The sequence below is a fragment of the Triturus cristatus genome, chromosome 5_1 (genome assembly GCF_964204655.1).
Source record: "Triturus cristatus chromosome 5_1, aTriCri1.1, whole genome shotgun sequence".
NCBI lineage: Eukaryota > Metazoa > Chordata > Amphibia > Caudata > Salamandridae > Triturus > Triturus cristatus.
This window is the reverse complement of record NC_140587.1, coordinates 714,235,963-714,249,190: the sequence shown is the minus strand read 5'-3', so window position 1 is coordinate 714,249,190 and position 13,228 is coordinate 714,235,963.

The window sequence follows — 13,228 nt, the reverse complement described above, 5'->3', positions numbered from 1 at the left end:
GTTCTATCCCTGATGCTACTTCTACTGTCAATATCTAGTTTTATATGTTCCTTAACGTTGGCTATACCTCTAGACATATTTATATCCGATATACCAATATTTGTATAGCCATATTCTCAGTTCTTCTGTTAGCATTGTAAAGACACTTACCTGATAGCAATAATAAAGGCTATCTGAATTAGCATAAAATGCTAAAAGGAGGTTCTGATAGAATTGAAACGTAATATTGTCTTCTTACTCGTATTTTACCCAATAGTTTGTTAGAATTTATATGGCTAATACATTATATTTGCATATTGTGTGTAGACGTACTTAGTAAATATAAATGTTGCCTTAGCTAGGTTGACATCTGTGTCGCCATTCTAGCTCTCAAAAGACGACATTTGCTTTTAAATTCGAAACTGTTACTTGCTCATTTACGGGAAATTATCTTTGATAAGTTTCATTTTTTCAATGCTGAAACTTGCTCATTAATGCACGCCTTTTCTGTTACATAGAGGCCTTCTCCCACCTGTCTAGAAGGGAGGATAGGACAAACAACCTTGGACAGTAGATAACTTGTACCAGGCTGTGGAATCGAAACTTATGCTCTGTGCCCCCATTGAATTATGACAGCTACCAGTATTTTTCTATAATAGGCGGGTCTTTGTGGGCCCCGCAACCTACATAATGTAACTTTAGGCTTATTAGATCAGGCCCTCGTTAGCCATCACAGGAGGCTGGTCAGACTGGACTCCACTGTAGTGTATCTCATGATTAACCTAGTTTGCTTTTATTCTCTACTGCGTCATCCACTCTTCTTTATTGGAAGGCGAGAGGAGGTCAAGAGTGACCCGTGTGACCCTAGTTGGGCCATTTCCCTCAGAAGGGAGAGACTGTTCCAAAGCACTGCTCATTGTCAGCGGGGTAAGGAGGGTGGGAGAAAGAGTAATATTTAGGAGGGGGGTATTAGAGTCAATGATGATTGGGTGGCAGAGTGTGCAGAGAGAAAGAGAGAGGGGCAGAGAGGCAAAGAAAGAAATTGCTACAGAGAGTGAGAGAGAAAGAGGAGAGGGGGTGCATAGGAAATGCACTCCTAAGTACTAAAGCTCAAATATCTAAAAAAAAAAAGATGATGAAAAATAATTCCCGACCATTGATGTCGAATGATACACTCAGAAAATTAAAAAACATGGTGAAATGTAAATGCTGTAGGGCAGGACAGACACAAGGGTATAGAAGAAAGCCATCAAATCAGAACCAATGATATGAAATGGACCGAAATGCCATCCACTCATGAGCAAGTGTCAGACTCAAGGCCAACTCTAGATATATGGTAAAGTATTAGTTACAATGTTGCCTGCTTAGCTAGACCACAAAAATTGTATTAAAATATCCGTACTTTTGTGGCCTCTACTAAGAAAGAGTAATGAGAGCCATTAGTGAATAATAAAGTGAGGCAGAGTGAAGGGTGTCTGGTCTAGATTTATTAGGTCAGAGTACATCTGTTGACAGAATGATTGGCAAGAGGAAAGCAGTTAATTTAAAGGAGAACAGAACATGGCACATGCATTGTGTTCTTTCCATACTCAAAGCCTGATTATGATGTCAGTCGGAGTTGCCTCCTACCCACACTGTTGCAGTTTCGGGACCGACTGACCTCCGGTCGGCAGTGCTAACACCACAATTATAATGCGACCTCACATGATGCAATCGTATAGTCCCATTTCTCTATAGAAGCTTGTGCTACAGCCATACACCATCTGTAGCACAAGCCCTCAGAGAGAAATGGGAGATTCTGTTAATTCCTGAACCGCGTGGTAGGCAGTTCATGGGATTAAAAGGGGGGCACCATATGTGCAACCTCGGCCCCAAACTGGAGGCTGGAGGGAGAAGGGGGCCATGCTAGGGGCCCACAAAGTCGCTTACCAACAGGCTTTCCACATTGGAAAGCCCGGCATGGAAAGCCTGTTGGACACTGACATTGTAATCCAGATGGTGGGATGGCTGTCCTATTGGGATTATGTGCCAGTTCCGACTGGCCGACGTGCTCCTTGAGCCTTTCGGAATCCAGCTGGAATGACCGTCCGGTTTCACTTCTGACCACCTAGATTGTAATTTGGTGGTTGGAAGTAAAACCGTAGATGTCGATGGGTAAGAATCCAACTGCAGGTCAGAGTCTTTCCAACCGACATCGTAATCGGCCCCTCAGTATGGTAAAGGAACGTGCTACATTTACAATGCAGTGGCAGCCCTGCAGGCACTAGCAAGAGACACATGGGGGACAGCACATCAGTCTTCGACTTGAGTGAACTACCCCAATTACTTCCAGCCTCGACATCACAGGGTTTATTTGTTGTAAAATGAGGAGAATTACAGTGAAGAAAGCATGTCCACCTGGCATTTTACTTGAATTAAATGTCTTATACAACTTTACCAAAAAAGAAATATATAAGAGGGGGGGGATGTCTGATGGGCTTGCAGAGCTGTTATACAGAGGGATTGTGCTGTCATACTCCTCTTTTCACTTGCAGGACGAAATGTGAGTATTTTGTAGTTGGGCTACATTTTTTTGCTCATTACATAAAGTTGACAGAAAAATAAACAGTACAAATGATGGCAAACATTTTAATTAAAACAATGAAAACACATATTTTCAGTTCATATACAAAGATGTGTGGGAAACATTCGGGTAATTAAACAGTTTGCATTTCAAAAGCAATGTTCTCCAAGGACCTTTGGAGCCATATTTCCTAGTCCCAACCCAATGCACTCCTTTATTGCTGCTTGATTGGGAGACATAGTTCCTGTGGGATTGCTAGCAACATGTGTACAATGTAGCTACTGGTTGACATATGCAGAGACATTAGAGGGCTCAAACACAGAAAATAAACCTGGAATTAGAGTTCATCAATAAATGAAGTTGGTATAGGTAGTAATAGCCGGTGTGGTGGAAGGGGGTAAAACACACATGCATGGGATTTGAAAGGATGGCAAAGGAGCAGCAGCATGTTGGAGAGACCAACATATAAAGAAGACCAATAATTAAGACAAGATATGGGGGTAAAACAGAAGTAGGACTTCCAGGGAATTCAAAAAGAAAACAACTGTTTCAGCATCAACTGATAGTGACAGGACTTTGGGATTGCAGATATGTGTTCATCAACGTCAATGTGGAATTAAAGATGAAGCCCTGATAGTAAACCTGGCGAGAAAATGACAGAGCTGCAGAGAAAATTGAATGTAAGGGAGGGGGGCAATGACAAAGTGTGCAAGGGAATATTAGGCCTCTGTGTCTTAAAAATGAACATCCTAGTAGTTGGTTCTGTTCTAAAGAGAAAATCATAAATGAAATGATGCCTGGTTTGAATGAAAGACGACTATGATGTCCGTGCCATCTGCCTAAAAGCGTAGAAGAAATTCAAATGAGCGCATATGTATTCATGGCAACTCTTGGTTTCACATATCAAGCATTTCAGATCGAATATATGATGTTACTCAGCATACCGTTACTCCGCAGGTATTTACTTCGAAATTTTTACTTCGCAAATACCTTTACTACGCATGATTTTAGTGCTCTTGCTTTTACTTCGCAAATATATACAAATACATAAAAAATGCTTTTACTTCGTAGTTAATGATTACGCATACCGTTACAACGCGTTATTGGTACTTTAAAACAAAAATGTATCGTAATAGTAACCTATCCCCTGGCACGCACCCTGAACCCTAAAAATACCCCCTACACCCCAAAATCTTATCTCACCTTGATCCTTAAAAATATCCCAGTACCCCAAAACCTAAACACACCCTGAACCCTAAAATGACCCCCTACACCCCAAAACCCTAACCCATCCTGACACCTAAAATTACCCCAGTACCCCAAAACCTAAACGCACCCTGAACCCCAAAAATACACCAGCACCCAAAAACCTTAAACGCACCCTAAACCCTAAAAATACCCCCTACACCCCAAAACCCTAACCAACCCTGACCCCTAAAATTACCCCAGCACCCCACAACCTAAATGCACCCTGAACCCCAAAAATCCCCAGCACCCCAAAACCTTAAATGCACACTGAACCCTAAAAATACCCCCAAAACCCTAACCCACCCTGACACCTAAATACACCCTGAACCCCAAAAATCTCCCAGCACCCCAAAACCTTAAACGCACCCTGAACCCTCAAAATACCCCATGCACCCCAAAACCCTAACCCACCCTGACACCTAAATACACCCTGAACCCTAAAAATATCCCATGCACCCCAAAACCCTAACCCACCCTGACACCTAAAATTACCCCATCACCCCAAAACCTAAACGCACCCTGAAACCCAAAAATACCCCAGCACCCCAAAACCTTAAATGCACCCTGAACCCTAAAATTACCCCCCACACCTCAAAACCCTAACCAACCCTGACCCCTATAATTACCCCAGCACACCAAAGCCTAAATGCACCCTGAACCCCAAAAATACCCCAGCACCCCAAAACCTTAAATGCACCCTGAACACTAAAAATACCCCCTACACCCCAAACCTCTAACCCACCCTGACCCATAAAAATACCCCTGTACCCCAAAACTTTAATTTGCACAGTAACTCCATTATGGGTAGTATGTGCATGCTAAGTAATGGAACATGCGTATTAAATTCTTGCTAAGTAAATGCATGCTAAGTAATGGCATCTGTGAACTAAAATATGCATAGTAATGGTAATACGAAGTAATGACCGCGTAGTAAAGGTAGAATACCTTTCAGATCATCTTCCTGTGGAGCTTAAGTGAAAAATAAAATCCCTACCTGGTGATCTTCACCTAAGCCACTGATAGGACAGGGGTTAGACAGACTTAAATATCAGTGCGGTTTGAGGGATTTTGGCCTGACCCTCCCTCCATTTCCGGTACTTTTTAATGTGACTTGTAAAATACATTATTCTTAATTCTAAATCCATGACCTTTGAAAATATATAGTGGCATGGTACATATAAGTAAAATTAAGTTTAGTAAACCTATACTTACCTATTTATACTTACCTAAACAATATTTGAGTAGTCAATTTTGTCTATGGTATTTTTGCAGGATGATAGTAAGTCTGGAATATTCTTGTACCAGACTCAGAGACATGGTATTGTGTGATATCTGATAGTGTGTGGGAATACTTCTTGCTTGTTGAGGGCGATATGTCCTCAGTAGGGGCCTTTTCCAGAATTCTCACTTAGGGTAAATCATTCTTTAGAGACATAGGGGCTTATTTACAAGCCCCTTGCGCCACTTTTGCGTCACTTTTCCCATGTTAAAGGTGACGCAAAAGTGGAGCAAGGGGCTTGTAAATCTGCTCCATAGGAGGTATTATTCGGAGACACCATAACTCACTGAAGGATGTGGGATGGGAGAAATCCTGTGAAGTCCTACGAATGGCTCGCCATGCATTTCTGACAAAGCATCACACTCTGCTGACCTTCTTCCTTGTATACATTGCTATTTGAATTAGGGAAACCACAAAAAAATTACCAAAAGGGGAAGTCACTTAGCATAAATACTTTTGCAGCTTCACATGTGTCTGTAGACCAGCTAACCAAAAAGAGAAGACCCTTTGCCACCTGTCAATCTTACATAAAACAATTGCATGATGAACATAGGAATTTACCCACACACATTTCTGCATGGGTGACACTGAAATGCCTGACTAAGGATTGGGAAGTTATACTCATCATCTCAAGTTCCTCTACAGGCACACAGGCTCAGATTTTCTAAGGCTTTGCACCAGCACTAGCGCAAAGCAGGGCGGCAAAAAACAAATTGCTTTCCGGCACTAAAAGTGTTTTGGCCTGGTAAGCTGCTGTTTTCACAGTGCCAAATCCACTCTTTGCTGCTTTGCATCAAGCGAGCTTTACTGGGGGTGGACCACTGCAAACACCCATTGTTTTTGGTGTAAAGTTTAATCAACTGAGGTAGCCTGATCAGCCTTTGTATCAAAAATAAACATGTAGTGAAAGCGGGCCAAAACAAGGCCAAACTGGGTCTGGTGGCGGAGCAGACCAACGCGCCCACCTTAGGAACCTGTGTTTGACCTCATGGTCACAGGTTCAAATCCTGGTGGATCCACTCACACTTTCATCCTTCAAGGGAGCCAATACAATGAGTACCATTTTATTTATTTGAAAGGTTTTATAGAGTGCGAACAAGACCCTTGCGGGTATCAGAGCGCTTAACAGTCAAATAGAGTTTTTATACATAAATTACAGGGAAATTGTAACATCTATACAGAAAAAACATAATGCAAGAACACAATGAACAAGTACAACGGGCCTCTATCCTCTTGAAACAGTGAAACAGTAAGATGGGATGTCCAAAACTTAGCTGGATCCTTGTCATAGTCCAGGTAGTGGTAACACTATAGCAGATCACAAGTCCTCAATGGACAGTACTCAAGTGAATTTAGCCATGAGAATTAATTTTACTTCCTTTTTGAAGGATGCAGAAGAGGTGTTAAGTCTGGTTTCAGGTGGTAGAGCATTCCAAATTATTGGTGCCATCCCTGAGAAAGTACGGCTGTAAGTCTTTTTCTTGTTGAATCTCTGTGGTTTTAGAATTAGGTTTTCCGCACTTCTAGAGGATCTGAGCCCTCCGGAGATTGTTAGCTTTTGTGATAGGTATCTGGGTGTATCGTTGTGTATGGCTTTGTGCGTCATGCATGCTATCTTCAAGTGAATTCGGGCTTCCAGGGGGAGCCGATTCAGAGATTTGAGGTCCGGTGTGATGTGTGTATTTCTTTTAGAACCAGTGATGAGTCTCGCTGCAGCATTGATTGTGGCTCTTAGTGGTGCTGTGGTTGCCTTGGGTAGGCCACAGAGAGAGACACTACCATACTCGACTCTGGGGATGACAAGTGCTTGAACTGCTTGCTTAAAGTCCTTGGAAGGCAGGAAGGGTTTCAGCTTCCTCAGTGTGTTTATCTGGTAGTTAGCTCCCTTCGTAGCGTTGCTGATATGTTTTTGCATACTGAGGTTACAGTCGAGAGTTATTCCCAGAGATTTCGCTGAGTCAACAATGATTGGTTGGACGTTGAGTGCCGTAAGGTGTTCTAACCATTCTTGCATTAAGGGGACTTGGGCCGGTGGAGCTATAAGCAAGAACGGTTTTTAAGGCATTTAGTTTGAGATGGTTTTTTGCCAGCCATAACTGGGTATTCCCCAGCGTTGTGTTGAGCAGTTTGATATCATCTAGGGTGTGGATCTTGAGGTATAATTGAGTGTCGTCAGCATACATGTGATATTGCACGTTAGAGGCTTGAAGAATTTCGGTGAGGGGTTCCATGAAGAGGTTGAACAAAGTCGGGGATAGAGCAGACCCTTGCGGTACTCCTAATGTTACTGGGACGGGTTTAGACATGGCGTTGTTGACCTTGAATTGTTGTGTTCGATTATGGAGAAATTAGGTGAACCAGTTAAACACTGTACCTGATAGACCCATTCTGTGCTTCAGCAGGTCCAATAGATTCTCGTGTTTGACCGTATCAAATGCTGAGGATAGGTCCAGCAAGATGAGAAGGCATGCTGATCCAGGATTTGTAACGCGTCATGGCTGATTCTGTACTGTGACCTGCACGGAAGCCGGATTGGAATTTATTAAGCAGGTCAAACTGGTCGATATGCTTTGTCAGTTGGAGGAGTACACATTTTTCCAGAAGTTTGGCCAGTGTGGGGATGTTGGAAATAGGCCGATAATTATTTAGATCCGTGGGGTCGGCCGAGGGCTTCTTAAGAATGGGTCAGACCTGGCCCACTTTGAGGGTGTCCGGAATGCAGCCTTGTTGAAGTGAACTGTTTATGATCTTAGTCCAGAGAGGCAGCAGAAGTGGGGTAAGGGTTTTAACCGCATTAGCGGGTAGGGGGTCGGAGAAGTGATTAGCAGGGTTCAAGGCCCCAAGTATTTTACCAATGGCTTCTTCGGAGTATGTCGAAAAGGATGCCCAGTCGGCCTTATTTTTTAGGCTAGGCTGTGATGGGGGATGGTGCGGTGTCGTTGGCCTATTTGGGGGGGTCGTCTTGTGCTGTCCCGTGTGTAGGATTAGATCATTCAGAAGGTCCGTCTTAATATTGTCTGTCTTCATGGTGAAGAAGGCGGAGAATTCTTCACAGTTGTGTTGCTGGCAATATATGTGTTGTGGACGTTGTGCAGGGTCATTAGATTGGGATTTGATAAGTTCAAAGAGTTTTTTGGGACGGTTTCTTGCCTGGTCTAGTTGGTGGCTAAAGAATTCTGCTTTAGTGCGCTTGATCTTTCTGAAATAAGCATTTCTCTTTTTCCTTAGTGTATTTAGGTGATTTGCTGAGGGAGTTGACCTCCAGCTACGTTCCGTGGCTCGAAGAGAGCGTCTGTCTTCGTTGAGCATTCCATTGTACCAAGGCTTGGAGTCCTTAGTGGAGGCTCTCTTCAATTGCAGGGGGGCTACCTCATTTATTATCCTGGTCATGGAATTAAGGTAGTGATTGGTGAGGACCTGGACTTCTGAGGATCCCATGGGGGGCAGAAGTAGGTTGTAACTGGAGGATGGAAAAGTAGTGGGGTTGATTTTTTTGATGTCTCTTTTCCAAATTTTCGGTCTTGTGGATTGCACAGAGATTGGTTTCGCTATTTCCTTGATAAAAAAGGTGATGACGTGGTGGTCAGACCAGTCACATGGTTGGATAGAGTCTAGCTGAATGCAATCTCTTTTAGAGATTATTAGGTCCAAAATTGAGCCTTTGTCTTGTGTGGGGCTATTGCAGCTTTGGGTGAGGTCTAGGTCTTCTAAGAAATTTTTGAGGCTGTTGACTGCTGCAGCCTTGTGTCGTTCCAATGTAGATTGAAGTCGCCAAGGAATATTTGGGTATTTTGGCGCCCGGTGTTTGTTGAAACCAGGTCCATGAAGTGTTCGGTGAAGGCCAGGTTGTCGCCTGGTGGATGATAAATCGTGTGTAGGGAGCATAGTGGTTTATCATTAATGGAGATGTTGAGGCAAATGTATTCGCAAGATGGAAATACCGGAGCAATTGTTCTGCTTACTGAGATATTGCTTCCGTGTATGCAAGCGATGCCTCCCCCTGTTTTATCAACCCTGTCTAGTCTTATGATATCATAGTTAGGGGGTACTAGTATGTCCATGATCGGAGAGGAGGATTCATTTAGCCAGGTTTCGGTAAGCAATAATAGGTTGGGTTCTTGTGTGAGGATGATGTCCGCTATTTCTGCTGCGTGTCTAGCGGCCGATCTACAATTTAAGAGGATGCATTTGAGGCGGGGGGAACGGAGGGACGATGTAGGTTCTTGGATGAGGGGGACTCTTTTTAGGTTGTTGTCGATGATGCCTCTACTGTTATGTTTGGTGGTTCTGTGTGGGTTGGGAGGGATAGTTGGGATGGTCATAGCAGAGGGCGTGATGGGTTTCGAAAGGGGGGGTGCATATGATTGAAGTAGCGCTAGTAGGTCCCTCTCTGTCATCGAGTTGTTAATTCGTCGAGGGCGGGTAGAATTATTCATGAAGGGCACTGATATCCATTTAGGTAAGATCGGAGATGAGGTATTTGATGGCTGCATCAAGCGCCCGCTGGCTTTGGGATGACTTGTAGCTCCAGAGAGCCATGGAGTTGGGTAACAATAAACATCTGTTATTCAGTGCCAAGATGCCCACGGGTGAAAGAATACTTTACAAATACACTTTATGCAATGGAGTAATTCCAGCTGAAATTGAAACATTGCATATGTGCTGCTGTACACAGCACACATCCAATAGGTCTAACTCTTCTGTATTTGTCTGCATATAGGAATGCCAGAAGGGTATGTCTCCAGTACTAATCCTACACAAGACAGTACACAATCTCCTCTACGTCATGATGTGAGACTGTGCATCACTCAAGTCAGCTTCCTTGTGCACCACCATAGGTGATGACACCAGCACCAGGCCAATCTTTGTAAACATGGCTCTGTGACGTCTTTGCAGTTTCACACAACTCTGTGCAGCAAATTTCGACGCCGAGCTGCATACCATGAAATATCAGTAAATGTGCATCTTCAGAGGAAAATCGTGCGTTTATTCTGTCAGGCCCACATTGCATCAGTATATTTTTTCTGATCTTATCTATTAGACACAAACCTTCTTCAGCCACACCTTAGTTGTCCTTACACCGTTTCAATCTTTGAAGCTTCACTTAAAAAAGGAACTCGCCCTGAATCCCAAGAAACAGACTGTATCATCTGAGAACAGCAATCAATTCTACTGATCAAGTCTGCCATTCCAAGTTGCCCCGATCAAATATAGAAGAAAGCTGGGCCTGCCGGGCTTCCGGACTGAAAAGACCGTAACATTGATTTACATTCCTGAAGCTTCACGCAGCGCGAAATCACCAGTCTTGAAGCTGTAACTGCACATTTATTACATTATGATCATCAAGGGTTAGACCTGCTTTCTGGGATCCATCACACTTACAGAAATGGGGAACTGGGCCGCACAGTTCCTTCCATAGGGGAGATATCATGATAATATCTGATGACAACTCCAATGATCAGACTCTGCAAAAATACATATTCAAGGGTATGTCATCATAATACCGTCTGCCGTAAAAATGCTGACCTAAGTATCGTGAGCAATAATATTGCTCCACTCAAGTTATTAAGAGAAACTGAAAACCCAATAGAGTGATATTTTTGAAAGCGACATTTAGGCCCCAATAAATATGTCAGATGAAATGTTTGCTAGGATTGTCAGGCATGCAACCGAATCTAGAGGACAAGTTAAATGCAAGGGATGGATTGTAGATACACTTCCTGAATTGCATCTAGTGGTCATGGTAACATCCAGACAGTACACTTCATTTAGTGGGATTAGTCATTGTGTGATCTCCCCAAGAGTCCTTCCCCACAACACTCTCAAAGGAAAGTAACCTTTAAGCTTCCTTGCCCTAGCTACCTTAGCAAAACCCTTTTAACATTGTGCCTCCCTGGTGAAGTAATACATAATGATGACCCTGCAGAATGTGGGAGGGCCCCTGATACTGATTCTCACCGTTTGACATAGGCTGCAAGCTGAGTGGGGGCCCCCAGAAGAGTGTGCTACTCTCCTGTACCTCCAAACAGACACACGTTTTGCCACTGATTATGAAGTTCTCCCAATGTCACTGGTTGACATCTTTTGGATGTAGACAATTTTGACACACATTAAATCTTAATCTGTCAGCAGCATGAGACCAGGTTTCACGCACGCATGCACACACATGCACACACATGCACCACACACACACACACACATATCATATTTTTACCAAATGGGTACTTTGCATGACAACCTGTGCAGATCACTACAATGAAATTTAAGGGGCATGTGAAAATGAGGAAGCCACTATGAAGAAACATATCGTGATGTAACACAACACATGAAGAAAAGTTAAAGTGAAGAATTGTAACTTTGAGTATTAATGATGAAAATCTATTAATTGTTGGTAAAATGCATGTTTTAGTTAATAAAGACTTCAAGATCTCATGATTGTAGGGCTAGGGTTGGGATTAGGTTTATAGTTGGATAGGCACAGGCTAAGGGGATGCACTGTGACAATTTGAAGCGTCAATATAATGTTAACATTTAGGGTTAGAGCTAAGCATGAGGTTTGTGTTCAGGATAGGCTTTGGACTTCTGGTGGGTCTATAGCTAGGGTTAGGGGTGCACTTTGGGGTAGATCTAATGGTTTTGGCCCACCTAATTCCTGACGAAAATATTGTGCCTTGAATATCACCATAAAACTACAGCCCCATTGGATTTATAATATAAACTATAGTCCCATTAGAGTTAATAATAGAACATTTCCACCCAATGGAACAATATTTTTGAAAATATTTATGTCATCGTATTTTTGTCAGATGATATTTTGGTTATCAACATTCAGATATATAACTGTCTGAGGGCAAACTTTGGGTTATGATTAAATCACTGGCTACTGTGCAAGTTAGAGTTATTTTTAAGCCAATGGAGTAGGAGTTACCTACTTGTCTGCTGTGATCTCCAGGGGACTCCAATCCCCAGTGTTCCACGCGCCCAGGAGGCGCCAACGTGTGTTTTTCTGCCAGGAGGTGCTGAAAAGGGGGCTTGGGTTCCCGCAGCATGGGAGCCCGTATCTGTCGACCGTACCTGCTTGCCTGCTGTGATCACCAGGGGACTCCAATCCCCAGTCTACCACGTGCCCGGTATTTCTACGAGGGGCCGGGTTTACAAATTTCTCTCTGAGGATATCATGAAAGAACTATCGGTGAAGAGAAGGAGGGGGTGGGGACTCAAAAACCTCAAATGCAAGAACAACAAGAAGGGCCCTGACTTGCCAAACCTAAGTGGGGCGGTGAACCTGAACAGGGGATAACCCTGGTTCCACTCAGCCATGATCAGGCCATACTCCCCTCTCCAATGGGAAAATAGGATTTCTGGAAAAGGATAGAGACTACGTTCACAGTCCTATTAACCCCCATCCAACTCAAACTCTCAGAAATTGAAGAGAGATTATCTAAACTGGAGGGTTTGGGCATATTGCTTAGACCACACATAACATGCGTACCGGAGATGGAGAGGGCCCCTACAGCATCTAGAAGACGAAGATTTTCCATTCCATCAACCAACTCTACCATCTCAACCGGAACTTCATCACAATAAGGAAACAAACACTCTTTTACCTGCTACTTAATGGCATGGGCAACCTATCACTCTGCAAAGTACTGTTAACTGCTCAAATGTGAGCGATCCGAGTCACCCACGTTCTATCTCGTCTGGAATTTCCCTGGGCAGGCCTCCAAATAACTGACAGCCTGCAAGTATAGAGGGTGGAAACATTGGTATGGTAAAGCAGAGGATTAATACGATGTGGGAGGCCTATGATCGGTCTCAAACGTTGCATTTACCACCTACAGTGGCTCCACTCGTATTGGTTCTTGGAAACGTTTCCACCCTGAGGGTGGACCAGATTGAAAATACCACTCAGCTAATCGATCCATCTCTCCACTGGTTGACTTCCCACACCATAGGTTTGACAGGAGGAGGGTTACTGTTAGCCAACCACATCATTAAGCCTAGAAGGGTTGGTGGGTGGGGCCGTCCCTAAAAACCCCTGGAGGGAGAGTGTGTGGTGATCAATTTTAATAGCCCAGAAATATTGAGATCTCTCTTGTGCCAACTACACAGGGCCCCACCTAAGGGTACCCAGATTCCGCCTCTGACATTTTTATTCC